Here is a 26,115-nt window from a genome sequence, read left to right as displayed (position 1 = left end):
TCTCTCTCTCTCCCCCCCTTTCTCTCTCTCTCTCTCTCTCTCTCTCTCTCTCTCTCTCTCCTTCTGTCTTCCTCTCTCCCTCTGTACTCTCTCTCTATTGTCTGTACACATTTTTAAGAAATCCCGTGCTTTATGTTGAATTGAAACATAGAAAACAAAATGTTGCAATGTTCCTAAATAACATCAATTCCTTGTGTATCAGTGGAGGGAGCGGAGGGACCCCGGGCCTGGCTACCAGCTACAGCAACACAGTTTCTGAGTACCAGACGCTGATCTGATTTGTTCATATGTACAAGATGTCTCAAGCTGGGAAGATTATAAGATCCCATATTTGAAAGCGTCAGATCATGATTCATTGCAAGATGTTTAAAGCTCGCCAGTCACAACACGTTAGAAAGAGCTCCATCTACTTTTATCACCGATAATACAAAGTGACGGTACGTGTTCAAAATTATTTTGGCAAATTGAAGATCGGAAGGAGCCCTGTAGTTTTTTTCCTCTCTCGCTAATAAGATAAAACTTGCAGGTAGAGTAGCACATTGGCACATTTCTAATTCAGAACGACGTGCACTGGTGCATGAAGGGAAAAAAAAGTATTGTCATCTAAATTTCATAAGTTACAAAGCTTGGAGAATAGCTTCTTAAAAAAGTTGCTGTTTTAAAGAACTCCACTTAGTTCCCCTTTACAGTGGCAAGAGTCTTAAGTCGGCTGGGCTGACTAGGAGAAAGCTAAACTCCCTCCTCATTGGCCTACCACTACACAGGCTATCCCCTCTTCAGTCTATCATTAATGCTGCTGCTAGACTCATCCACCTAACCAACCGCTCAGTGTCAGCAACCCCCTTCTGCCGATCCCTGCACTGGATTCCAATAGCCCAAAGGATAAAAGTCAAAATATTAACAACCACTTACAAAGCCATCCACAACTCTGCCCCAGGTTACATCTCCAACCTCGTCTCAAAGTATCACCCCAACCACCCCCTCCGCTCTTCCAATGACCTCCTGCTTTCCAGCTCCCACATCAACTCCTCCCATGCTCACCTCCAGGACTTCTCTAGAGTCTCTCCCATCCTCTGGAACTCTTTACCCCAACCTGTCCGACTATCTCCCACTCTGACTGCCTTTAGGCGATCCCTTAAGACTCATCTTTTCAGGGAAGCCTATCTCACCTCAACCTGACCACTGATCTATCACATTCTCAAACAATTCATTCCCACACAGCTACCTCCTCATGTATCACTTGCCCCTCCCTTTTAAATTGCAAGCCCTCACGAGCAGGGCCCTCCTTACCATCTTGTCTTGAATTGTATTGTGATTGTAATGTCTTCTTTATATTGTAAAGTGCTGCGCAAACTTTTGGCGCTATATAAATCCTGTATAATAATAATAAACAGCGTGAAAGGAGAGATCTCCACCTCTCGACTGGTTGGCTACAGTCACTGTTCAGCTGGCCATACACAGATCAAATATTGACCATTTCCTGCTGAATTGGGCAGAATTTGATCCACGAGTGGCCCTGCTGCCACCACCCAGCTCAGCACACTTCAACTGAAAAATTAGAAGAGCCAGGTGGTGTCAGCTGGGCCGCCCATGGTATGAATTCTGGCTAATTCAGCAGAAAACAGCCAAATTTCATCCATGTATGGCCAGATTAGAAAAGTATGTCATCAAACAAGGAACATCTTGCTGCAAATAAAAGCAATTTACATTAAAATAATACCCTTCCACATACATTTAAAATCAATATACCCCCAAATAATGAAAATCCCAAAATACTGCCCCCGAAACAAAAGCAATATTTTGTTTTTGTTTTTTTTAAAGAGAAAACCTGCACCAATGGGGAAAAAGGATGCTATGGACAGGACAGCAGTTAAAAGTGACCACTCACCTTAAAGGATAACTATGAGGTGAGTGATTTTCACTCAACCTCATAGTTCGAGCCGATGTGTGACAAAAAACGGTCACTGAATGGCTCTATAGATCGGGAAGTAAGCGAACGCATACCGTCGCTCGCTCACTTCTCGCTCATCTCCCTGCAGAGAGCCATGAAGGTCAGTCACCACTACCCGCAAGGATTCCACCCTCCCCTCTCCAATCCTCCAGCGCTGAGTTGAGGAATGGACCGGGGAGGGGGCGGGCACAGCTGGCTCTGCCTTTAGATAGGCAGAGCCAGCTGTCACTCACGCACCTGGGTGGATCTCAACAGCATTGTCAAGATCCGTCCCGGCTGCGACGATCTTGGTATATAGTGAGCAATAGCTCGCTATATACTGAGCTTTGGATCACGGGAGGACGTTAGAATATGTGATATAAAGGTTACCCCATAGTTCTCTTTTAAATCAATCACAAAATAAAAATTAAAGACAAACCCACAATACAAAGAATAAATAGGCAGCAAAGAGGTTGTTTGCCCAAAGAGCCAGCAATCAGGATTAAAGTCCACTTTCCCAACTGACGTTACTCTTGCCCTATGCAGTTTGTCAGCACTCTATGTCCTTTCCCTGCAAAAGCTTCCAATACACTGATGCTATGGCTGCTCTGGCCCACCATTTATAATGAGTGGTCTGGCACATATAAAAGCCAGCATTATGGGCCATTTTAAGCCTGATGAGTTATGTTCAGAGACCCTTGCAGTTCATTGCAATGAATTCGGCAGGCGAATTCCCACATTGGTTCGGCGGGTCTGTGAACCGCGGGCATACAGGGTCTGCCTCAAATCCATGGTAGACCCTATCCCAAAACTGCAGTCATAAACACAACCACGTACCAGAATAACCAGTTTGGGTAGATTAACCCTTTAAGGAGGACTGGCAGATGTGTAAAGCAGGGCGTTCTTTCCGGCTCCAGGAGACAATGTTAATCAGGATATTTTACAGCCATTTCCCCTGCTCCGTTGCTCAGCAGAATATATTGGCCTCTTATAAATAAATGACAATAATAATAGAGGATTGTGCACACAGGCAATTTTCGACACAACACCCCGTAATAAATTATACATATTCAGTATATAAAATTTACAAACAGCGGGCTGGAACCCATGATAATTACAAAATGTGCTCCATATACCGTCTTTAGAGTGGAAAAAGGGAATTTGAATAAATAATATCGACTGGACGTGCACCGTTCCCCTCACTTTTAAGTAAACAAATATAATATTTAAAGCTGCACATTGAAATCATAATTACGGACAATTTTTCTTTCTTTTATGAAATTGGAACGCTGGGCAAACAGCTAATTTCTCACATGAAATGCCTGCATATGAAATGTTTAAAGACAAAGTCGAGGAGAGCGACCACACTTTTTTTTCTATTGCAGTTTGTGGTGGTCACCCTGCTCCCTGCCTGAAATTGGACAGTGAAGGAGCAGCAGTATATTGATGAGCTCCTTCCTCTGTTCACCCTACTCTCATATGCATGCTGCACCCCTGATTAGCCCCTGGTGGTTCCGAAAGTGGAATTAAACTCTAAAATGTTATTAGCAATTACAGTAGCTGACCTCAGTTCTTATATTTTGTTTCTTCTTTAAAAGCTTGCCTTTCCCTGAGCCGTATTCTGTCGAAATGTTCAAATCGTCAAGATCTCCAACTCGTAACGTCACATCCGTTGGAGATTTAGACGAGATGGCGTTAGTGCGTGTGCGCCAGCCTTGAAATTTTTTCAAGCCTCGTCAACTTGCCCAATTACCCAAAGTGTGCCCGTGAGGCCTCACAATCTTCATCGAGCTCTGCAACTGGCATCACTGCTTGTGCCATCGGATGTCCGCGCAGGCGCACTAATGCAAATTAGACAATGTGATACTGCTCTTAGGTGGTCGCGCAGGCGCACTGACGGGAGTTGGAGATCTCGACAAGTTGGACATCTCAATAGAATACCAAAGATCACTGCACCAGGTTTCCTGTTGTAGTCCACACCTTGGTGTCTTTGGTCATTTGTAACCACGTTTTCTGCCCATTTTCAGGCTTTATTGGTTTTGCTTTAGCCAATGGAAGGCATCCCTAGGAGACAGTTGTCATCACAAAATCACACTAATGTTTTTCAAGTGCTCCCATTGAAGTCTATTGGGAGCTCCTGTAGTTTTTCTGCGTATTGATCGACAGCACAGCCCTCAGATGTGAATGGGCACAACATTTAAAATGGAAATCTGAGTGCCGAGTGTTAAACCGCTTCTGGAAATGGACTTGAAATAGCAGGCTGGCATGAAGGAGGGGGGGTGGTGGGGGGCAGGTGGTGCTGGATGGTACACAATCAATGTATGGGAAGGGTGCTGGTGGAGTGTGACATCACTAAGAACTGGGCGGGGAGATGTGTAAGGGCTCTGCATCTCCCCACTCAGCTCTGATGTCACTGGTTTCCAGGAGCTTGGCAGGATGCTGGCGAGGGCGTCCAAGGTCTCCCCATTCAGCTCAAAGTATCCTGGGATGCTCTGGCCGGAAAGGGGACGGCATACACATGGCAAACATTGTGCAGCAGAGCAGCCATGCCACTTCCACCCCCCATGATCCAAAGATATGCAGCCCTGACTATACTTAACAGCACCATACATATATTTAACATTACAGAAAAAGTCCAGTTTAAAGTGACTAACTACTACTAGCTAGAGTAGAGAATATTTAGACTGTCAGGTAGGTGTCCCCAGGTAGATTTTCCCTCCGCGTATGGTCATCATGGCAGGAAGTGAGGGGAAATCTCCCCAGACAGCAATAAAAACCTGGGAGAGGTTTTTTTAAATATGTGTAAATGAACATCACTTTGGCATTGGCTTAAAGTAACTTCATCACACTATGTCAAAATGAAAATAAAGCTTTGGCTGGAGTTGGGCTTTACAAGTCCCAGTTGGGCACTCATCTTGAGAAAAACGCCTTTCAGTAATGAATTATTGCTGCCAATGAAATCATTACTAAATTCAGAAACACTTCCAGAAGATACAGCAGATATGTCAAGTGGGAGCTGAGGACTTCACTAGACACAAAGGGGACAGCAAATGTTTCTGTTAGGAGCCAAAGAGGATGCCTGGTCCAACGCTAGCGGTCAACTAACCCATTGATAGATGTGTGTCAAGAGCTATGTAAACAATAAGAAAAAAAGCACGTATGAGTAAAGCAAACATCTCCAGCAAGAGCAAAGCGATATTAATCACTATGAATTGTTATTGCTTTTAATGGTATTTATTAAACAATATACATTAACAAATATATGCATTGTGGTACCACAAAAGTCCAACAGCTTGATTTTGGTCCAAACTTGGACACTTACAAGTAAAGAAAATATCTTTAGCAAGATTATTGACCCAGAACAATTTGTTGATTGAGTGTTTTGATATTTTGCCTTTGCAATACCTTTTTCAGACGATTGTGGTTCATCTCTGCACACACATTGACTTGCATTATCTTGCTTATTAGTTTGTATTGTAGTAAGGCAGTCTGCTTATTTAGAACTGGTGGCCAACACGTGCCAACCCACCGATAAAGAAAATTTGGTTGCCACTCTAAAGCCCATAATGTTGGGTCACCCTCTAGGAAATTGGGTGCCACAAGCCAGGGCAGGGGCTCATCCTTTGCTCCAAAGTGCTTGAGAATCTAGGAAGAAAAAGCCAGCGGCAGATGTAACTTTATTGATCCAAGTGCACAGACAGGGTCACCACCTGGGTCCACCTGGCCTGTCTTTCTGGATCAATATGATCCCATCAACTTTTAATGGTCCAGCAGCATTTTTTAAGGGGGGTAGGAGGATCCTGATAGTGAGAGCTTACAATCTAGTAGGAGGGGCATGCGATACAAAAGTCATTAACTGTGAGAGGTGAGATTATGGAAGATGTAAAAGTACAGTTATTAGGTGGAGATGGGATAGGCTTCCCTTAAGAACTGAGTTTTCAAAGATCGCCTAAGGGTAGACAGAGTAGGATATAGCCGAACAGATTGGGGTAGGGCAGGGGAATCCCTTTAATGAGGCAGCCTGAGGCTGTTGCCTCAGATGTCATCTCTTTGAGGGGCAGCTGGCAGTGGCATGGCTGCTCTGCTGCACAATGTTTGTCAGGGTGGCCAGAGCATCCAAGGTTGCTAAGAGCCAGATGTGGAGATGTATAAGGGCCATACACATCTACCGGCTCTGCTCTTAGCAACCTAGGACACTCTGGCCGGTGTCCTGTCCAGCTCTTGGCAACCAGTGACAATACTGGTTGCCAGAAGCTGGGCAGGGCTCCAGCCAGAGTTTCCTGCTCAGCTCCTGGCAACCAGTGACCCCACTTATTGCCAGGAGCTGAGCAGGAAGCTGGCCAGAGTGTCCCATGTTGCTAAGACCTGGGTGAAGAGATGTGTATGGTCAGTGATGTCACTGCACAGGAGTAAGGATTATACATATTTCCCTGCTTAGCTCTTAGCACCCTAGGAAGCTCTGGCTGGAGTTCCCAGCTCCTGGCAACCACTGACATCCAGTGTAAGCTGGCCAGAGTGTTCCATGTTGCTAAGAGTGCAAAGTGTAGCATCACTCCACCAACGCCAATCCCCCCACCCCGGTTACTTCAGGGGGCAAAAAGGCTAGGGAGATCACTGAGGTAGGGAGTTCAAGAGGATGGAAGAGGCTCTGGACAGCCCATTCATTTTAAATGGGCTCCCAATGCCTGTAGCAACTTTTTAACACAGTGCACACCAATACATTGCATGTGCGTCTAGGTGCGCTGCTGCACAACTTGCTGCTTCCTGCATTTGTGCATTGGGTTGCCATTCAAAATGCATGGCAATGCAATACACCACACAAAATCCTGTGCTTTACCACACCTTGCAGTTACGGGCAGTAAAATGTTTTTTGGCAGATAGTTATGAGGCCAGACTTTCACCATATCCCATTACGAAGGACGGATGGTTCACACGTGCTCACTGTGGTGCTCTTAAAGGCATGTGCATTATGGCGTGCTGGCTAGGTGCCTTGGGGTAACGCGCATTACCGCAACACGCAGATGGGAACAGAGCCTAGAACCGCTGGAGTGCAGGTGAGGAAAAGCAGCACTTTACAAAGGAGAGACCTGAAAACTAGGGCACGGATTCACAGCAAAGACAAGTAGAAAAGATTGATCTCTCCCGTCAGTGAGCAGAGCATACCGATGAGACCAGATTCAATTTCGCAGGGTAGAATTTAATTAGGGAAAATAGGCAAATGATAAATTAGGGGCGGTAAACAAATTACCGGAGACACGTTCATAAAACTATACACTTACATAATTGTATTTTTGTGATGAATTCTGCCGAATTTGGGCGCAGTACATTTGTTTGCCATTTCACTTTTTCTTGTATTACTGAATTATTTGCAACGATAATGAATGGAAAGAGTAACTTTGGAGGCGGTTAGGCGAGGACGGCTTTGTACTGCGATCCAAGGTCATGCTCAAATAAATATTATTTATGACGGTTTGTATGTCTTTGTGACAGTTTTTGGGGGAATATAAAAATAAGAGTACTATAGCTAAAGTTTATTCTGCTTATATTTTGTCTTCTCTAGATAATCCTTCCCTCCTCATCAACATGCTATTCAAATTTTTGTTTTTAAATAAAACCTGTTTTTTATTGCATATCTTATTTTATAACCGGTGATGTCATCACTGGGGGCTCTGTGCTACTCTTTGCAATGCAGGCAGGTCATGACCGGTGGGAGGGGCCAGCAGGGTGATGTACATTGTTTGCTGAAAACATCACAGCGCCCTGCCTTAGGACTGAGTGACGCTTATGTAATGACGTGTGGGCGCTGCTCAGTCCTTGAGTACTATGAGCCCAGCCTGGATAATGAGTGATGAACTGCCCCCTGGGGGAAAGTGGGGGTGTAAATGGCAGGCTGTGCTCATAGGACATGGGCATGATGGTTGTACTGGCTAAAAAGCACCGCAGGTGCTGGACCTATGAGATATTGGGGACAGCACTGGAGAGGGTAGAAATTTGTATTTTTTTTATAGTGGGGATACCCAAGGAAAAAAAATAGTAAATGTTTTACCTTTTTTTTTTTTCACTGCTCTCTGCATCCTTCACATCCAGGGTCCAAACCCTGTGTTGGGTGGTGTCAGAGCTTACACAGGGTTAATAACTACCCTATGTGACAATGTTTCGGCCCTGTAATTGACCACTTAGCCCTGAGCACTGCATTCTGGGAGGAAGATGTCACATGCCCACCATACACAAGGACACCAACAGAGCAATGGAGTGATAAGGGACCACAACAAAGATATTGAGTATTAACAGGTGTGTGGGGGCATGGGGGGTTAAGTGAACTTGCAAGAGAACCTGTCATTGTGTCCTGATTCTCTTTAAATATATGGCAGTTGCAAACTTATGAAGTGAAGTGTGAAGGGTCTCAGTAGTAGCCAGCGCGGAATCACGGATCAAATCAGCAGTTCAATGGCAAATACCTAAAAGCCATAGCTGCAGGTGAATGTTCCTTTTCCTATGTTACAAATATAGTGAATGTTAATGAAAATTGGATTCCTCCTCGAAGAACAGCAAATCCAGGTATAAAAAGATTGCAACTCTATCTGTCCATCGCAAGCGGCAAATGTGTCCTGTATATGCAGCGAATCTTCCAACTGGATTTTAGAGGCAAGAAAAGAAAAAACTGCAAATATATAATGTACATCTAGCAATGGCCAATATCATCATTTTGCAGAAACAACGCTGGGTGCTCATCTCATGTATACATATAGAACTGTGCAGCAGTCTCCACAAGATGGAGCACCTTACTAAAGATTTCAGAGCTCGGCGTCCCTCAGGCTCCGCGTGAAACTGAGCAGAACTGAAACTTTGTAATGTTCTTTTCAATGGCCAAATGTTTCTGTTATACTGTGCAAGTGTGAAACAAAGTTTGCAGACAAAATAAAGTTCATCGAAAGTTTATAAACATATCACCATAAGAAAAAGAAAGAAAATAAAAACACTGAAATAAAATATTAACTGTTCTAATTACTGAACCAGTTCTGGACATTATGCGTGCTACACACACCCAAAAAAATATAATGGTAGCACACAAGGGGTGTGTAGTACGCCCTGTGCCCTGTCCGCCTCCTCCACTGCTACCTCCCCTTCCCACTCGCATTTGCTGGCAATCCTCAGCATTCAAAATCACAGCCGGGACCTTCTGACAATGTATATAAACATTGTTCACATTTGGGATAACACTATTACTTTCGCATCTACTCTGATTTATTTATCTGCAAATTAAAGAGATGATCCGAAATCTGCATATGATGTCTGCTAAAGCAAACAGACAAGTAAAAAAATAATAATAAAAAAGATTAAAAAAGACATTAAAATAAAATGTGTTCCTATTTAACCACAATTTAACTTCTAGTTTACCCTAATCAGCCATAGCTAACTCCTTCTTCCCCTTCTCCCCTTAGCTATTATTATCAATATTATTATTGTTAATTTAATATTTTTTCTTTGTTAAATTTATAATTTTTTCTTTGATTGTTCTAACCATTCATTTTGACATTTTTGACATTTTATTCAATTTGTTCTTTTTTAATTTTGCCTAAAATGTGGTGTCATTTCATTTGCAAATGCTTTGTACCAGAATAATAATTTAATTGTCATTTAAACAAGAAATAATATATAATAATATTTATACTTTTAATCTTAAGTAACACTAGTTTTTTTTTTTTTACTAACACTAATCAAAGTAAAAGAAAAAATGTTTTTTTTTTTAAAGTTTTGCTATGTTTTAATGTCTAGGGATTGCATAAAAAAAAGCTTTTTTTTCAAGGCAATATCACCAATATCACCTTTTTTTTGTCCTAAAATGTATAAACATGTTACTATTAAAACATTGATAAAAGTAAAACAATTTAGTGTTGCTAAGACCAATTTTCTTTAGCTATGGATAGAGTAGAGGCAGTTGCTCTTACTCACTCTCATCATCCCAAAATGCAATGCAGCCATCTTAGCAGCCTATAGAGAGGTGCCTGTGTTACATTGATGGATGCTGGGGATGTAATTTCAAAATGCAGTGAGGGTCCAGGTAGCGTGTGCTTGGTTTCAGGGCAGCTGTTGTAGTACCTGCTCTCAATGGGCACATGTCAGTTTGATATTGTGTGGTAGGTTCACTACAAAATGCTGTGAGTCTGATGTGGGCCTCCATACCTTGCTCATCCTCCCCTTAGCCTTGACCGTGCGTCTAAGAGCAAAAGCAGTCAAAATGATGGGGGGTGGCAATTAGCCCCACCTCCATACTACATTCATAGTATATAGCCAGCTCTCCCCCTTGGGAACTGTTTAATGAGCTTCAGTACAATCACGTAAGCAGCTCTTTAATTTAAAAAAATAAATACATTCTAGATACACTTTCTGATAAGATCTAAGTTTAGAGGCCGTGTATAGCAAATTCTGGACTGTAGTGCTCCTTTAAGTCACATGATCCACATATTAAGGAGTTTATTAGAAGATTATATTTGTAGATGGTAATTCAATTTAGGTACACAAAGCATCAGCACAGAGCAAAAATTATCACAGAAAAAGACACGCAACAATGCCGCTGCAACAAGGGCTATTATTAACCAATAAGCGTTAAGAATTAGGCGAAACCGCTCCTTCTGTATTCCGTGCACAGCTGACAGAACGGGTAAGTTGAATTCATGTTTCGCTTTTTTTTCCCGGCAATCAAAGAGACTTTCTAATCTAATCCTGATCGAGACCTGGTAGGTGGCCCGGTAATTGAGAAATAAGTGAGCAGATTCCTCAGCTAGTCCGTAGTACTTTATATTAATTTGTTCTGAAAATCGTCTCTAACTCTGCTCAATAAATGAGAGCATCTGTAATGGCTTCATTAGGAGGGCCAAAGAAAACGGCCGCCAATCGCCGCGTCATACAGTATAATATTATGCATTTGCCAGTGTCAGGGCCTGGGGGAAAAGACAAAATTTGGATCTGGTTCTCATTGGTAAATCAAGCTTTTTAAAAAATATTTTATATGTGTGGCTGCTCATTTATTGTTATTACTATTACTGTTATTATTATTATTACTGTTGGTGTTATTATTATTATTACATTATTATTATTATTATTGTTGGCGTTATTATTATTATTATTACTCTTATTATTATTTACATTATTATTATTGTTGGCGTTATCTCATGGGATTCGTAGTTCCACCACAGCTGGAGGGCCGCAGTTTGGCCATCCCTGATCTAGTATATAGAAACAGTATACTTTTTTGCAAAAGCTTCCTTTAAAGAACACCTCTCATTAAAAATAGAAAAGTGGGTGGCCTCCTGCTTATTTACTTCTGGAAATGCTACCTTCCTGGCTGTCTTTGACTATAGGGGCAGCAAGGTGGTTAGCACTGAGGGTCCCCGGTTCAAATCCCAGTCAGGGCACCATCTACAAGGAGTTTGCATGTTCTCCCTGTGCTTGTGTGGGTTTCCTCCGGGTATTCCCGTTTCCTCCCATATTTCATAGACATGCTAGAAGGTTCATAGGCTCCTGTCTAAATTGTCCCTGTATGTGTGTACAATAGGGACCATAGATTGTAAGCTCCTTGAGGCAGGGACGGATGTGAATGTGCACTATGTAAAGCACTGCGTAAATTGATGTCGCTATATAAATACCGATAATAAAGAAATAAATACATCAATAAATAATACATTATAAGTCACTTACCGGTAACACGTATACAACAAATGTACAGTCAGTGAAGGCAAAGCCACATAATGTGCATTATTGTCCCAGGACAGTGAGTCAGAAATGATCCAACCCAGGGGATCAGCATGACAACCTAGCATTTAGCATTGTTCAGTAGACATGTGCGATTCGTTCCGTACCGAATCAAAATTCAGACGGATTTTCCGAAATTCGGACATTCGGACACATCCGAATTTTCGTATCCCAATGTATCTGAATGCGTCACTGAGAAGAAGGTATTGACCCTGCTTCTATCTATCTATCTATCTATCTATCTATCTATCTATCTATCTATCTATCTATCTATATAAATATATATACATATTCTGCTCTGTAGAGCTCAAGAGCAATGATGATAAAACTCTATGTACCATAGCCCTCTCCTCAGAAAAGACCATAGCTGACAATTATACCACGTTACAATGTAATAAGCGCAAATTACTGCTCATGTAATAAAGTCTCCCTCGGCAGCCTGGCCTTGTAATTGCCGTAAAATAAAATGACAACCATAAAAGATGTATTGAATTTTGGTGAAATGAATTAATATTACGATCCTAAACGCATTCCTTGAAATTGGTTTCTAATAAATTTTTACTTCTGCTAAACAAAATAATAAAGAAAATTATTTTTTTCTTTTCCGTCTTTTTCTTTTTGTCTGGCCGTTGCAGAACTTTAGAAACTTGTTTTTGCAGAGAAAGTGATAATAGGAACCAAGTACAAATGATGGATACAAAACAAAGACAACGAATTAGTAAATACAAATGAATGTTGAACTGGATGCCGAGGACTAGACAATGAGAGAAGTATTTATGTTTATTTATTTATTATTGGTATTTATATAGTGCTGACAATTTACACAACACTTTGCATACAGAACATTTACATCAGTCCCTACCCTCAAGGAGCTTACACTCTAAGGTCCCTATCTCACATACATACATACACGTGCCAATTTAGACAGGAGCCAATGAACCTTCCAGCATGTCTTTGGAGTGTGGGAGGAAACCGGGGTACCCGGAGGAAAGCCACGCAAGCACAGGGAGAACATGCAAAATCCTTGCAAATAGTGTCCTTACCAAGATTTGAACCAGGGACCCCCAGTGTCAACTACATCCACACATCTAATGGACCTGTACTAGATGTCATGAGGTCATGGGTCTTTAGACAGCCGGAGCCCAGGGGGGAGGAGGGTGCAGGAACCAGTCTAGCAGCCAGGCGGGACCTAGGATTGAGTGAGTATATCTTTATTTTTGTTCCTAGTCCAAAACGAGCAGTTAACCCTTATGGTGCAGGGGTAGCCCCACTGCAATTGTTACAGAGGAACTCCAGGATTCTCATAAGTTAGCCCCTGTAGTGGGGCTACCCCTGCACTGTAAGGGTTATCTGCTCGTTTTGGTCTAGGGTTGCAGATAAAGAAAATATACTGATCCTTGATCCTGCCTGGCTGCCAGACCGGTCCCCAGAGCCTCTTCACCCCCCGGTTTCGGTGGCCTAAGGTCCCATGATGTCCTCATATTTATACAGTCTACTAGCCGGGAAGATGCCAAGTGACAAACCACAGCTGAAGCAGAGGGAGAGATAGGGGAGCACTGACCACCGCAGGACTGAGGATATGGTGATCGTATCATCGCCCCCTAGACCAAAATGAGCAGTTAACCCTTGCAGTGCGGGTGGTAGCCCCGCTACAAGGGTTAATTTTTAAAATGCCTGGAGTCCATAAACATATAACCTATTGGCTATGTACGTGTGTTATTGCAATCTGCATGCCGGTCCCAAGCCCCCCCCCCCCATGCAAGGTATTGGGGAAAAACCTGGCGACCAACCTCATAGAAAAAGACTCTCAAGCATATCAGACATGGTGCCCATTAGACATGTAAGCTGCAGAAAAATTCGGTTTGGTTCAGATATTTTGGGATTCGGGTCCCAGACAAAATTTTGTAGTCAGACAAAATCCAAATTTTTGTTAGTTTCTGATAAGTTTACAAACGAATATTCGTTACGACTACCACAGAAAACCTTATACAAATATTAATACTAAAGCTGAATCTCTTAGACCCGAATGGCATTCGGGATCTGAATTTCCGTATCGCATTCAGGAGCTTCTGAATGCCATTCGGGTTCTGGGAGCCATATAAATATATTACTAAAGCTGAGACTCCCAGACCCACATGGCATTGGGGAGCTTCTGAATCTAGGAGCCTCAGCTTTAGTATTATATGTAGGGATGCACCGATACCGATACTAGTATCGGTATCGGTGCCGATACCGAGTATTTGGGTGAGTACTCGTACTCACCCAAATGCTCAGACACCTAGCACGAGTACTTCCTGTATCAGGAAGCCGGGCAGCTTGCCAATACACGCTGCCCGGTTTCCTTATTGGCCGGGAAACTGCTCCATGCTCTCTCATCACTTGTGATGAGAGAGCATGGAGCTGACTTCCCGGCAAATCAGGAAGCCGGGTAGCGTGTAATGACGCAGCGCCCGGCATTCTGATTGGCCGGGAAGCTGGCGTCATGCTCCCTCGTCATCACATGAATCATAATATTAAGAAACTGACCTAAAATCATTAGTTTGTATTGCTTTAGAAAAAATGTGACCTGGTCATTTAAGAAAAAGTATCGGTAATTGGTATCGGTGAGTACTTGATCAAAAGTATCGGTACTCGTACTCGGTCTTAAAAAAGTGGTATCGGTGCATCCCTAATTATATGTATATACTGTATATGGCTCACATGTTGCCATAACCAACGCTCGTATTCTGACCCATTTAGATGCATTAAACCAAAAAACACATCTGGTTGGCCAGAAAAGTCACATGTCCGATTCAGTTTACCTTTTGAACGAAACTCGGACGGGATCCAAAATTCGGAAATGGAAATTCGGTTGTCCAATGTCTGAATTTCAAAAAATTTGTACGAATTTTAAATCGGAACGAAATGAATCGCACATGTCTAGTGCCCATAGAATCGCGAGAGTCGGTGACGACTGAGTGGCTATCACACACACCTATTATGACATGTCAGGAATGCATTCATGGTGACTTGTAAAGTCACTTAGAGGTCCGCCTTGCGGAAGTCAACCTTAAATAAAAAAAGTCAGACCTGTACCCGCACCTCATTTTAACGCTGGACCGCCGAGAGAAAACTCTCGCCGCAGTTTTAGTTCCGAACACGGAAACCTCTTTCAGCAGCCCCGTGCATTGAAACCGCCATAAACAAAAAGCTTTTAGCAGATCCTGGAAAGTGCGCGCTTTATATACATTTCCTGAGATATAAAATACCTTTCCAGGCATAAATGTAGCGCCGTACCACCAACAGATTAATGTAAAAGCGCAATAACTACTCAAAATATGTGGAAATCATCCAAACTCACTTAAGCATGGACAGTTATTCCTTCCATACAGTAAAAATTGCTGCTATTTAGATCACAGCAAAAAAAAAGAAAAAAGAAAGAACCTCTTACGATTCCTATTTATTTCTAATGCGACGTTGATTTGTGACGCGCCGGGGCAGGACAGGACGTCGCAGTCAAAACAGAAAAGAGAGATCAGAGCCCCGAGGGGGAGATTCTGAGCAATATATAAGTTCGGAGACGATGATGGCTCCGAATTGTAATGTCGGATGAGCGCTGCAGATTTATGGTTTGCAATAGTTAGGCCGCGGCTGACGCAACATCACGTTTAACATAACTGCTGGAGATAAATAGAGAGAGTGCAGGCGCATTGGATACAGGATAACAAACTTCGCTGTGTAAATTATGGTGAGATCAGGATGGCGGAGGACCTCTGAGAGTACATGAATGTGCAATGCCTAAGGCCAAGAGTGTTTATAAAGGCGGGGGTGCTTAATAATAGACATGTGCACTGCCAAAAAATTCGTTTAGTTTTGTTTCGTTTTAAATTCGGATTTGTGTTATTTCGTTTTTCAGGATTCGGGTGTGAAAGTCAATTCGGATTCGGAATTCGGATTCGGACGAAATTCGGTAGCGTTAGTACGAACGTTCGTTTCGTTTTCTGTTCTTATTCGTTTCTTATTCGTTTCGTTCGTTTGCAGCAAAAGTGACATTTGAGGGGGAAAAAATATTTTTCTCCTTCTCTAATGTCACTTTGCTCCAATGAACGAAACGAATAAGAAACGAATAAGAACAGAAAACGAAACGAACGTTCGTACTAACGCTACCGAATTTCGGAAATGGAAATTCGGATTCGTTTGCATTCGTTATGTCTGTAATTCGGATACATCCGAATGTCCGAATTTCCGACAATGCGTCCGAATTTCGATTCGGAACGAAACGAATCGCACATGTCTACTTAATAATTAACTGCAGGCATTGCACAGGATATAATATGATGATGTATACACAAAGGCGGGCACTGACGCATGCTGATCGTGAAGGACATAAGGACAGAAACGCAGACCAAGGTGTGCAGCAAAGGTTTACTGGGGTTGGGAGAAACCAAAAACACTGCTGGGGTGCAGCTGTGGTGAAACTACAAATCCAGAGTCATGTCTGTGGCTGTCAGAGTCTTGCAATGCCTCATGGGACTAGTAGTTTACACAACAGCTGGAGGGACGGAGTTTGGTTGTCCATTTAAAATTGCATGTCCATCTAAGAAAGTTCTATCCACAGGGTGACAACTGTGCTGTGTAATTTCCCTGCAGAATGATCAGCATTGTCATCAGGCTACAGGAAGTACAAAAATGATAGAACTAGTGGCGCGATCAACAACTATTAAGAACTTCCTTTCTTAACCTCTCAAGATCTCTCGTTCTTATCCTTAAAACATCTCAAGATGCAGGGGCAGGCTGCAGACAGCAACAACAAACTGATCCGATCACCATTCAGCTTCAATGGTACATCACAATGAGGTCTTTTGTCATCTTTCTTGGAAAACAACATACCGTAATCTTAATTTCCCCTTTTATGCCTCTGATGCTTCATCAGGTGACACGTGGGACATAAACACTGATATTCCTCGTAACGTCAACCCTTATCCAGCTGACATATCCATCACTTTATAACATCCCATGTATTTTACAAGGTGAGATGTTAAGCGGCGCACACGCACCAGCCGCCATCACCCGCTGGTTTTTAAGGCAATATATATTTCCAAGTTTACAAGTATAATATCGGCTAATAGTTTATTTAACAAGAGGCGCCAAAGTGAAGTGGCTCGCACGGACCTTAAAGATGTCCTCCATGCCAGGAGGCACATAAATTTGAAAGCATGTGGTGTAAATAAAGGGCCATGTCTGTTCCAACCACCAATAAATGTTTATATTGGATGTGTGTGATGATAAATTATCCCAGAGATATACTGTATGGGGGAACAACAATACCTGCAATAGAGGGCTGGTAGGGAGCAGGAAGGATAGCGCAAGAAGCAAATGCCAATAACTGTATCTAAGACAGAGAACAATGCAGGAGTGAAATTTGGGGGATCAGGGACCCAGAATTGGTCACATGATGTAACAGGATCAAGGCTGGAAAGGGTTAAAGTGTATCTTAAGCCAAAGCTTAGCTTTTTTTGAGTTCTAGATAGAGTAAGGGAGGGCTGGAGCTTTAATTTGCCTTCCTATATGAGATGTACCATCTCCATTTATTGTGGTGACCATTATCCCTGTGACAGGAAGTTGATGGGAGATCCAAAATTTTAAGGGCCCATTTGCATCTTTGTTACCCATTACGGCATGCACATAAACATGGGTTGCATTAAGAAAGCCCATTCAAAAAGAAAGGCACGCACCCTGAAGGGTTTAAAGTCACACATGACCCTTTATTCTCTAACACATGCACATGTCCCACCACAAACATTGGGATCTACCGGTCAGGGAGTGTGATGGAACATGTGCATGTGTTAGAGAATAAAGGGTCATGTGTGACTTTAAACCCTTCAGGGTGCGTGCCTTTCTTTTTGAATGGGCTTTCTTAATGCAACCCATGTTTATGTGCATGCCGTAATGGGTAACAAAGATGCAAATGGGCCCTTAAAAGTTTGGATCTCCCATCAACTTCCTGTGACCGGTAGATCCCAATGTTTGTGGTGGGTGCTGCAGTGACGACCTACTGCGATATAACTTTGTCCTTTATTGCCGCAAATATTATCATGCTTTGTGATATGTTTGACTTGCGTCAATAAAGGACAAAGTTATACCACAGTAGGTGTGCCGATGACTCTTCTATACATTACCTTTTTCTCTAACACATCACACTATCATGCATAGCGGTGTGCTACAGAGCAGCCTCAGTGTGGTGGGGTGCTATTCAAAGAAACGCGGAACCTGTATTAACAGATATGTGGAAGGTGCTATGCCAACCTCCTTATGAAAGTGCTTGTTGTCAGGTTCTCTAAAAGTTAAAAACAGGGAGTTGGGCATTTATTACCATCACACCCACAACTAATGTTTCAGTAGATGCCAGAGGCAACCATATTGAAAATTACAGGTGAGTGAGCAATGGAAATTCTTTTCCGGCTCTAGGTGGCCACCAGCCTAGCCAGTAAAAACAAAGCGTGTTCCAAGTCTTCATTTTAGGAATTGGATCATAAGGGTAATACTCGTTCACAGAAAAGTTGTCAACCCTATCCAAGGATGATTTAGTGGAATGGAGTCCTGTTTTTTTAACCTACTGGGTTCAGTACTACTATGAGCCCAAGCAGGGATGATGATGGGCTCCCAGGGGGTGGGTCCAGGACAGCCTAGGCTCACACGAAGTTGGTTGAATGACATTAATCCTAGAAGAGGAGTGCCATCAAGTGGAGGAGAGACTTTCTGTGGAGGGCTGGATTGAAAGTGTGTATTGCAGTTAAAGATGAATTTTTGTATCTCTAACTGTGCAACTGATTAAAAAAAATAGCAGAGGCTGGAGCTATGCTTTAATGTCACATGGGACAATGGGTCAAGAATGTCCTAATAAGGAAGTGGCATTCCTCTTTATTAGGCTCTGTCCTAATAAAAGGTGTAGTAGCTCTTGCTTAGGGCAGTGATGCAACATTCTGAAGACCTGTCCTGAACATGGTCAACTGCAAACACTCTACAAGTAGGAGATGAGTGTGTCTATTTGTTAGGTAGTTGAGCAAAGATGGTTGGGTGGTCAGATGGTTAATACACATCTGTCCACAGCCAATGTCTTTGTAACTCAGAAGGAGTTAATAACAGTCAACTCTTAAGGCAGTGATGTCACACTTCTGAAGACCTGTCCTGAACATGGTCAACAACAGACCGCCCTACCAGTACAAGATGAGTGTGCCTATTTGTTGGGTAGTCAAGCAAAGATGGCTGGGTGGTCAGATGGTTAGTAAACACCTGTCCACAGCCAACACCTTTGTAACTCAGAAGGAGTTAACTGTATAACAATCAACTCTTAGGGCAATGATGTCACACTTCGGCAGACCTGTCCTGAACATGGTCAACCACAGACAGCCCTACCAGTAGGAGATGGGTGCGCATATTTGTTGGGTATTCGAGCAAAGATGGTTGGGTGGTTGGATGGTTAATAAAAAATCTGTCCACAGCCAACGTCTTTGTAACTCAGAAGGAGTTAACCGTATAACAATCAACTCTCATTGATTTAATTTGGCTGAAAATTAGATTCCACTTGGCCATTTGTAGTTCCTTTTTCAACAGACTTTATAGAAGACAATCCCCGGGCTAATGTCTCTTGTCAATCGGCATCTGTTCCGGCACTACTGACAGACAACAAAGGCAGCTAACACCTGTCTTCTAACGCGTGCGGCAAAGAATTCGCCTTTCAAACTTTTCCTTGGTATTAATGGGTATTATAGCGCCAAAGTAAATTGTGTTTCGTCTGCTTCTGCTCCTCCATTCGTGTGCGTCGAGGACAAACATAACGAACAGCTGGAGGCTCGTCTTAATGATAGGAATTTCTGGAGCCACATTCCGAGAACGGGCTAGGAACAAACAAATATTTGTGGAACTCATTATTGGATTTTTGATCTCCTCTCCATGGGAGGAATCCCTGAATTCCCTGTTACCTATGATGTGACATTTATGAGATCTTTAGCTAATTAGCAACTTAAAAAGCAAATCAAAGCAAACAGCTAAAGGAACAGCATAAACATACATATCTATGAGATGCGAGATTTCTGTACTCGTCCATCTGATCCATTTAGGAAAGGGTGACAACACATTTCAGAACAGGGGTAGGCAACCTCAGCACTCCAGCTGTGGTAAAACTACAAATTCCTTAATGCCTCTGGGAGTCTTGCCTGTGGCAGTCAGAGTCTTGCAATGCCTCATGGGATCTGTACTTTTAGCACAGCTGGAGTGCCAAGGTTGCCTATACCCGGGGCCTTCCTCATAATGAGGCAGTCTGAGGCTGTTGCCTTAGGTGGCATCAATTTGGGTTTGTGGGGGGGAGGGGGCGGCAGGCAAAGCGGCATAGCCACTCTGCTGTAACTTGTTTGCAGTGTGCCTGCCTTCTCATTTCCGGCCAGAGCATCCCAGGTGGCTAAGAGCCCGGTGGGGAGATGTGTAAGGACCATGTATATCTCCCCCATCCAGCTCTTAGCAACCTGGGACACTCTGGCCAGGGTCCCACCCAGTTCCTGGCAACCAGTGGCATCTGTAAGCTGGGACGAAATGCCGGCCAGAACTGGTGGTGAGATGATCTTGACATCTGGCCCACACTGTGAGTGTGCTCTAACAGCACACCCCCTCCACAAACGTGCACTATCAGCACCCACGCCCCCTGCACTCCTGGAACCTCAGGCAGCGAAAAGGCTAGGGACACCCCTGCCTATATCTGTTTTACAGTATGCAACTCTACAGATGTTGTGCCGCTGACCTGCTTCCTGTGCACTCTTTACACTACTAGCATACATTCCTGTGGTGGTCACCCTAAGTTCTGCTATGCTCCAGGCAAGCATCTAAATTACACAGCTTAAACACATATATAGACATTTCTATACCTGCCAACGGGTTTGTACTCCTGTGCAGCCAGTCTTGTGAAACAGAATCCATTGCCAGACAGAACAGCTAAATCGTTGACCTGCACAGCGGCAGCAAAAAGGACATCTTGGTCAAGAACATACCCCTCTGACTGCTGATTGGACAAAGAAGGTGTAGAAGCAGACTCATGAGGTCAACTCTCTGCCCGCTCTCCTCCCCTCCTGTCAGTGCATATGCTCTGTAGAAGAGAGAAAGTGTTTGGGCTGACTCTCCAAGTCTGAGTGCTGTTATAGAAGGGGTTACAGAAAGCTAATAGCAAGATAAGTTGTATTTAAAAATGCATTTAACAGTTTTAAAATGGCTACATAAGGGAATTGATTAAAGTCTGCTAGGCTGGATAATTAGTCTGGTGGGTGGAGTTGGGAACCCATGACCTGTATAATCTTAGCCACTCACACCAGGCAACTGATGACTGAATAATGTCATATAGTGAATACAATTGCCAGGATGAGATGAAAAACTCGAGCCCAGTGTTTCCTTCTCTGCCGGATCTTCCCTTTGGACTAGAACGTAGCTATGAATAAATTACGGCCCGGGCGGCGTATCTTGAATTCCGCTTTGAACCTGGCCTTTTGTCAAATGACAGGAGAAATGATAAATTGTCTGCGATTGTCGACGTCCCAAATTAAAAGTGGTAATGATGTTGAATCTTCCTGCTTACAGCGATACATGTTATACAAGACTCCGAGATGCCTTCACTCCAGCCCATCTGCTCGGATGGCAAGCTGCCTGTCAACACATTTATCTGTTTAACCAAGACGGAGGTGCCAACAGCAAAATCAGAAGATGAAGAGCAAGATGCACCAAGACAAAAATATATGTTGTGCTGTTCTTTGTGGGAACGCTGCCGTTTGCCAAGTCCTAAAAAAAGAACCTCGTCTACGACTCTTACTATTTAAATTACTATAATGTTATGAACTGTCTTACGGGGGAAATGTTGATAAAGCAGTGATACTGACATTCACCAAACATTCAGAGTTGAATCTCCCAGGTGCATGTGTTTAAATGACAGTGACCGACTCGCCACCAGCGAATGACTGGTGAAAGTCACATTCACTGCTTTACAAATATGCCCCTACTGTCATAATTAAATAATGATTTAAAGCAGAACTCTGGGTTAAAATTTTCTTAATTCCTGCAGCGGGGTTACTCCTGTTCTGCAATGGTTAGGTGCTTGCGTTTGTCTAGGTTCAAAAATAAAGCTATGCTCACCCGGTCCGCTCTTAGACTGGTCCCTTCCGTCTCTCTCCTCTGTCCCTCAGTGTCCTCACATCCTATACACTGTGTATAGGACGTGATGACTCACGGGACCTTAGACTTCTGCAGCGGAGGGGGAGAGACGCTCCAAGGACCAGTCTAAGAGCAAGCCACCAGCAGTCACTGTTTTAGCTCAGAATTAAAACTTTAGCAAAATAGAACATTCTCATAGATATCTGTACATCAGACCAAAATAAGGACAACTGAGGATAAAAAAGGGGCAGAGGGATTGGGTCCCAAATGAGGAACATTTGGTGATTAGGTTATTGTAAACTGCATTATTGTCATATTGAGCCTGATGAAGGGACCCTGCTTGACCCCGAAACGTTATCATCCTTATGACAATATGTCTACATGTCAATAAAGATGTTCATTTGGACACATTTCTTCAGTGTGCTAGTGACATCTTGCTTCTTTGCCAAATGAGGAACAGTCCCTCCAGTTGTGGGACAGTTGGGAGGTATGCTCACAGGTCAAAATAAATCACAAGCAAAAAATAAAATATGCCACATGTTACTCCACAGATAGTAAAGCATAGAAATATTAAAAAAATATCAAAAAATATCAATTAAAAGCTCCACTGGGTCCTCCATCCATTTTAGTGTCGTCATCACATCAGTTAATCACGGTGATTGGAAGATGTAATAATTATCACATGCCAGCTATGAACATATTAAACAAACAGACCTTTAGCAATGTTTAGTAATGACAATCTTCTAGATCATTGCCGGCTTTGTATTCTTTGCATTCCGTATTTCTCTTTTCTTCCCCAGTCCTCTGACAGTGGCCATCTTTACTAAGGGCAGATTACAAGATCTCCTTTTACTTCCTGGATTTCTGGCACATGTGACTAGGACATGTGACCACGCACATCATCTCATGGGAGGAAAATGCCTTTCCCTGAGATCTCCTAAGATTACAGATGAGATTTCCCAGCAATGCTCTGCTGACGACAAGGCAATCCCTGTGTGCATTGCTTTGGCAAACTGAAGTAATTTTGCCCTTTCAAAGTAGGAAGTGAATGCTCTGCAAGTGTAAGTGTTTCACAATCACAGAATTTTACACCTGACATGTCTATGTTATTATTAATCATCATACATAGAGGGATGCATGGGTAGAATTTGATTTTTGAGTGCAAAGGTCCGCTTTAAGTTACTTGTGATAAAATAAGTTGTCATCCAGTGTGATCTGTCTGGGTGAGAAAATAAATCTTCCTTCTGAACAAAGATTTGATTTATGAATTCAGCTCACATGCTTCCCGGATACTGACAAACATATGTCCCAAAAATGAAATAAAGGACACGGCAGGCCTCTTGGATTGGGAGCCGCCAAAATGTGTCCTCAGATGTCCCGCGAGTGAAATCTTCCTTCTGAACAAAAATGTGTTGTTTAATATATGAATACAGCTCGCACCCTTCCAGCAAACTGACAAATGAATCTCCCAAAAAATGAAATAATGGACACGGCAGGCCTCATTGGTTGGGAACTGACAAATTGTGTCCTCAAATGTCCTGTAGATGACCAGCCTGGAAAGCAAATATAACATCCAAGAGATGATTTATGAAAAAGAAAAGCATTTGGGTCTTCATAGCCTATCCGCATGCCTGGTGTGAAAAGCTCCTGTGTGTATGGGACTCGCTGGAGGGTTTTGATTGCCATGTTACTATTGCGCCATGCATTTCTTGTATGGGTGTCACAGGGACAGGAAGTGACCAACATTCCCTGCCATGCAATGTCCATAACACAACCTTAAAGGAACTTCAAGGTTTTAACCTATTGCCGCCAGTCATACACATATACAGCATGTGGCAGCACTGTGTTGGGTTTTGGCTCTGGGTGACCCTCTTAAAGGGCTAGTGAGAGCTTTGCAGTGAGGGGTCAAGCACAGAGAAGAGTTACTGCCATTCTAATCCGGCAGAAGTGATATGTTATGCCATGAAACACGTCAGCAGTGCAAGATGTACTTAGACTTTTTTTAAATATAGTCATATCCTGTGCAAGACGACAGCTCTCATCTACCTCATCTGAAAACCTACGACTGTCGGGTGCTTCTGCTAGACAATCCAAGGGACTTGTTTGTTCCCTTACATCGCCATATCACCAACCAGTAAATAGGGATCTGGGCTGTTCCTACAAAGCATCGAGAGTGACCACATATATACATAAGGTCTACATGGAATTGGACATATACTCCACCTTCTTCTCAGGTTGGTCCTATAGTCCAAAGTGAATGTGGCCAACTTAGGAACTTCCACACCTCCAGACTGACACCCACACATCAAGGCATTTTGATATTTGCATAATAGTACATACAGGGTCGGTTCTAAACTATTTTGTGCTCCAGGCAAGACCAGCTACTTGCACCCCCCAGCCTCCCTCCCGCGGTGCAACCCCTAATACCCCCCCCCCCCCCCAACCCATGCCCCAGTCTCCTCCTCTCTGGCCAGGCGATGTCTCCATCCTCCTGCCAGCTAGCGTTCGCAGGTGAATGTAAGCAGCCAGGAGCAATAACCAGACTGTTATGGGCTATTTTAAGAAGAAATAGCCCAGAGCAGACTGACTATTGAAACCCCACCCACTGAGCAGAGGAGTGGACCTGAGAGAGAAAGTTGTCAGCCTGCTATTGGCTTTTACAATTTGAAATAGACAGGGGGCACCGTGGGGGGATGAATGGTCAAGGCTGCGCCCTAGGCAGCAGTGCACCCAAGGCGGCTGCCTAGTTTGCCTACTGGCAGCACCGGCCCTGAGTACATAGCAGTACTGTGGCCGGATGCTGTGATGTCTTCAGGAAGCAAACGCAAAATACAAGCAGATTACACTTCAGCTATAATGACTCTACATTAGAGACCTAAAGGTTTGCACAGAAGCTTTAACTGCTCCCACGTACCAACTTCTGAAGTTCGAGACCGCCATTTTCAACTCTTTAGAACCTTCCCACAATCCACTGCTTCATCTTACACCACAGGATACACCACACGCTACATGTTCCTGATAAATAAATAGCTTTCCCCTTGCTGTAAGAGTGACAGGTACACTTTAAAGGCCATCGTCCCCTAAGCCTCTTTTAGAAGCAGCTGTCCTTTTGCTCTTGTAGCTGAACAAGTCCAGGAGCTGGGGAATGACAGCTTCCAGCTGGGCTTTCTCGCGCAGGCTTCAAGCATCATGACCGATTCCCTTTAAAGGATGAAGAGATCGGTATTATGCGTACAGCAGCAGGAAGGAACTTAAACAGCTGACGTCTGTTGTGTAACATGCCAAAAAGATTTTCTCTTCCTCTGCTGAACGCCTGCCAGAGCCCATAACTGCCATGAAAAGAACAAATACAGCCATTAAATATTGCAGTAAAATCAGATCATTCCCAAACCTAATGGATCAGATTTATCATGTGCCGCGGCCAAATGGACAGCATATTGCGCCTAGGACTTCCGCTTGACGGTTGGGTGGGAAAGGCTGGCGACAGACAGGTGACCATGTCACGCTTTGTAAATTCACGGCCGGTGAATATTTCCTGACTGTGGATGTATATATCACATACAGAGCGCAGATAAAGATCGGACTACAATAGAAAATGTTCTTTACCTGTGTAAATTCATTTCGTCATGTGAATATTCCTGAATCCACAGGCTTTACTATTAGCTAAAAGGAACTGGCCCTTTAAAGGGCATCCTTACGGCTGGAGGCGTCCTGATCATGTGATCACTGTGACTGGCTGTCACGGTGGTCACATGATTGGAAGCCTGTTCTATTGGCTCATGATTGTAAACAGTGACCGGGAGCTGTCAGTGACGGCGTGGTCACAGTGCTACGGGCGTGCAATTGGATGCGCTCCCGGCATAGAACAGCATGGCGGTAAAGCCTGTTCCTCTTTCCGATCTCTCTGTTTCTTTTTTCATATACTCCCCTAGGAGACACTGTTGCCAGGCCATTCATTTCAACAATAATCTTCCCATACGTTTATATGAGCATTTAACATATATTATGCGTTTTTTTACTTGTAAAATCCTCCCTTGTGTAGACATCCAAAAGCCCTGAGACTGCTGCTGGGTGCCGCCATCTTGGATGTGATGTCAACAGTCCCAGCAGACTCTCAGCTGTCACTCAAGTCACCCCACAGCAGGGGTAGGCAAACTTCGGCCCTCCAGCTGGGGGTGCAACTTCAAATCCCATTAGGCATTGCAAGACTCTGACAGCCATAGGCCTGACTTCCAGCGGCAGATAGATAATGGGATTTGTAGCTT

General features: G+C 43.4%; 1 protein-coding gene across 2 annotated transcripts in view; it reads right to left on the bottom strand.

The window, feature by feature from the left end:
* The window catches only part of CAMTA1 (calmodulin binding transcription activator 1), a 1,254,390-nt gene that overhangs the window by 382,631 nt on the left and 845,644 nt on the right, over positions 1-26,115 (bottom strand). The gene's annotated exons all lie outside the window — the stretch shown is intronic.

Source organism: Nanorana parkeri, unplaced genomic scaffold, assembly GCF_000935625.1.
Source record: "Nanorana parkeri isolate BGI_ZX_2015 unplaced genomic scaffold, ASM93562v1 scaffold5, whole genome shotgun sequence".
In the NCBI taxonomy this organism is placed as follows: Eukaryota; Metazoa; Chordata; class Amphibia; order Anura; family Dicroglossidae; genus Nanorana; species Nanorana parkeri.
Note: the sequence above shows the minus strand (reverse complement) of the source record. Positions and strands in the feature narration are given on the sequence as shown.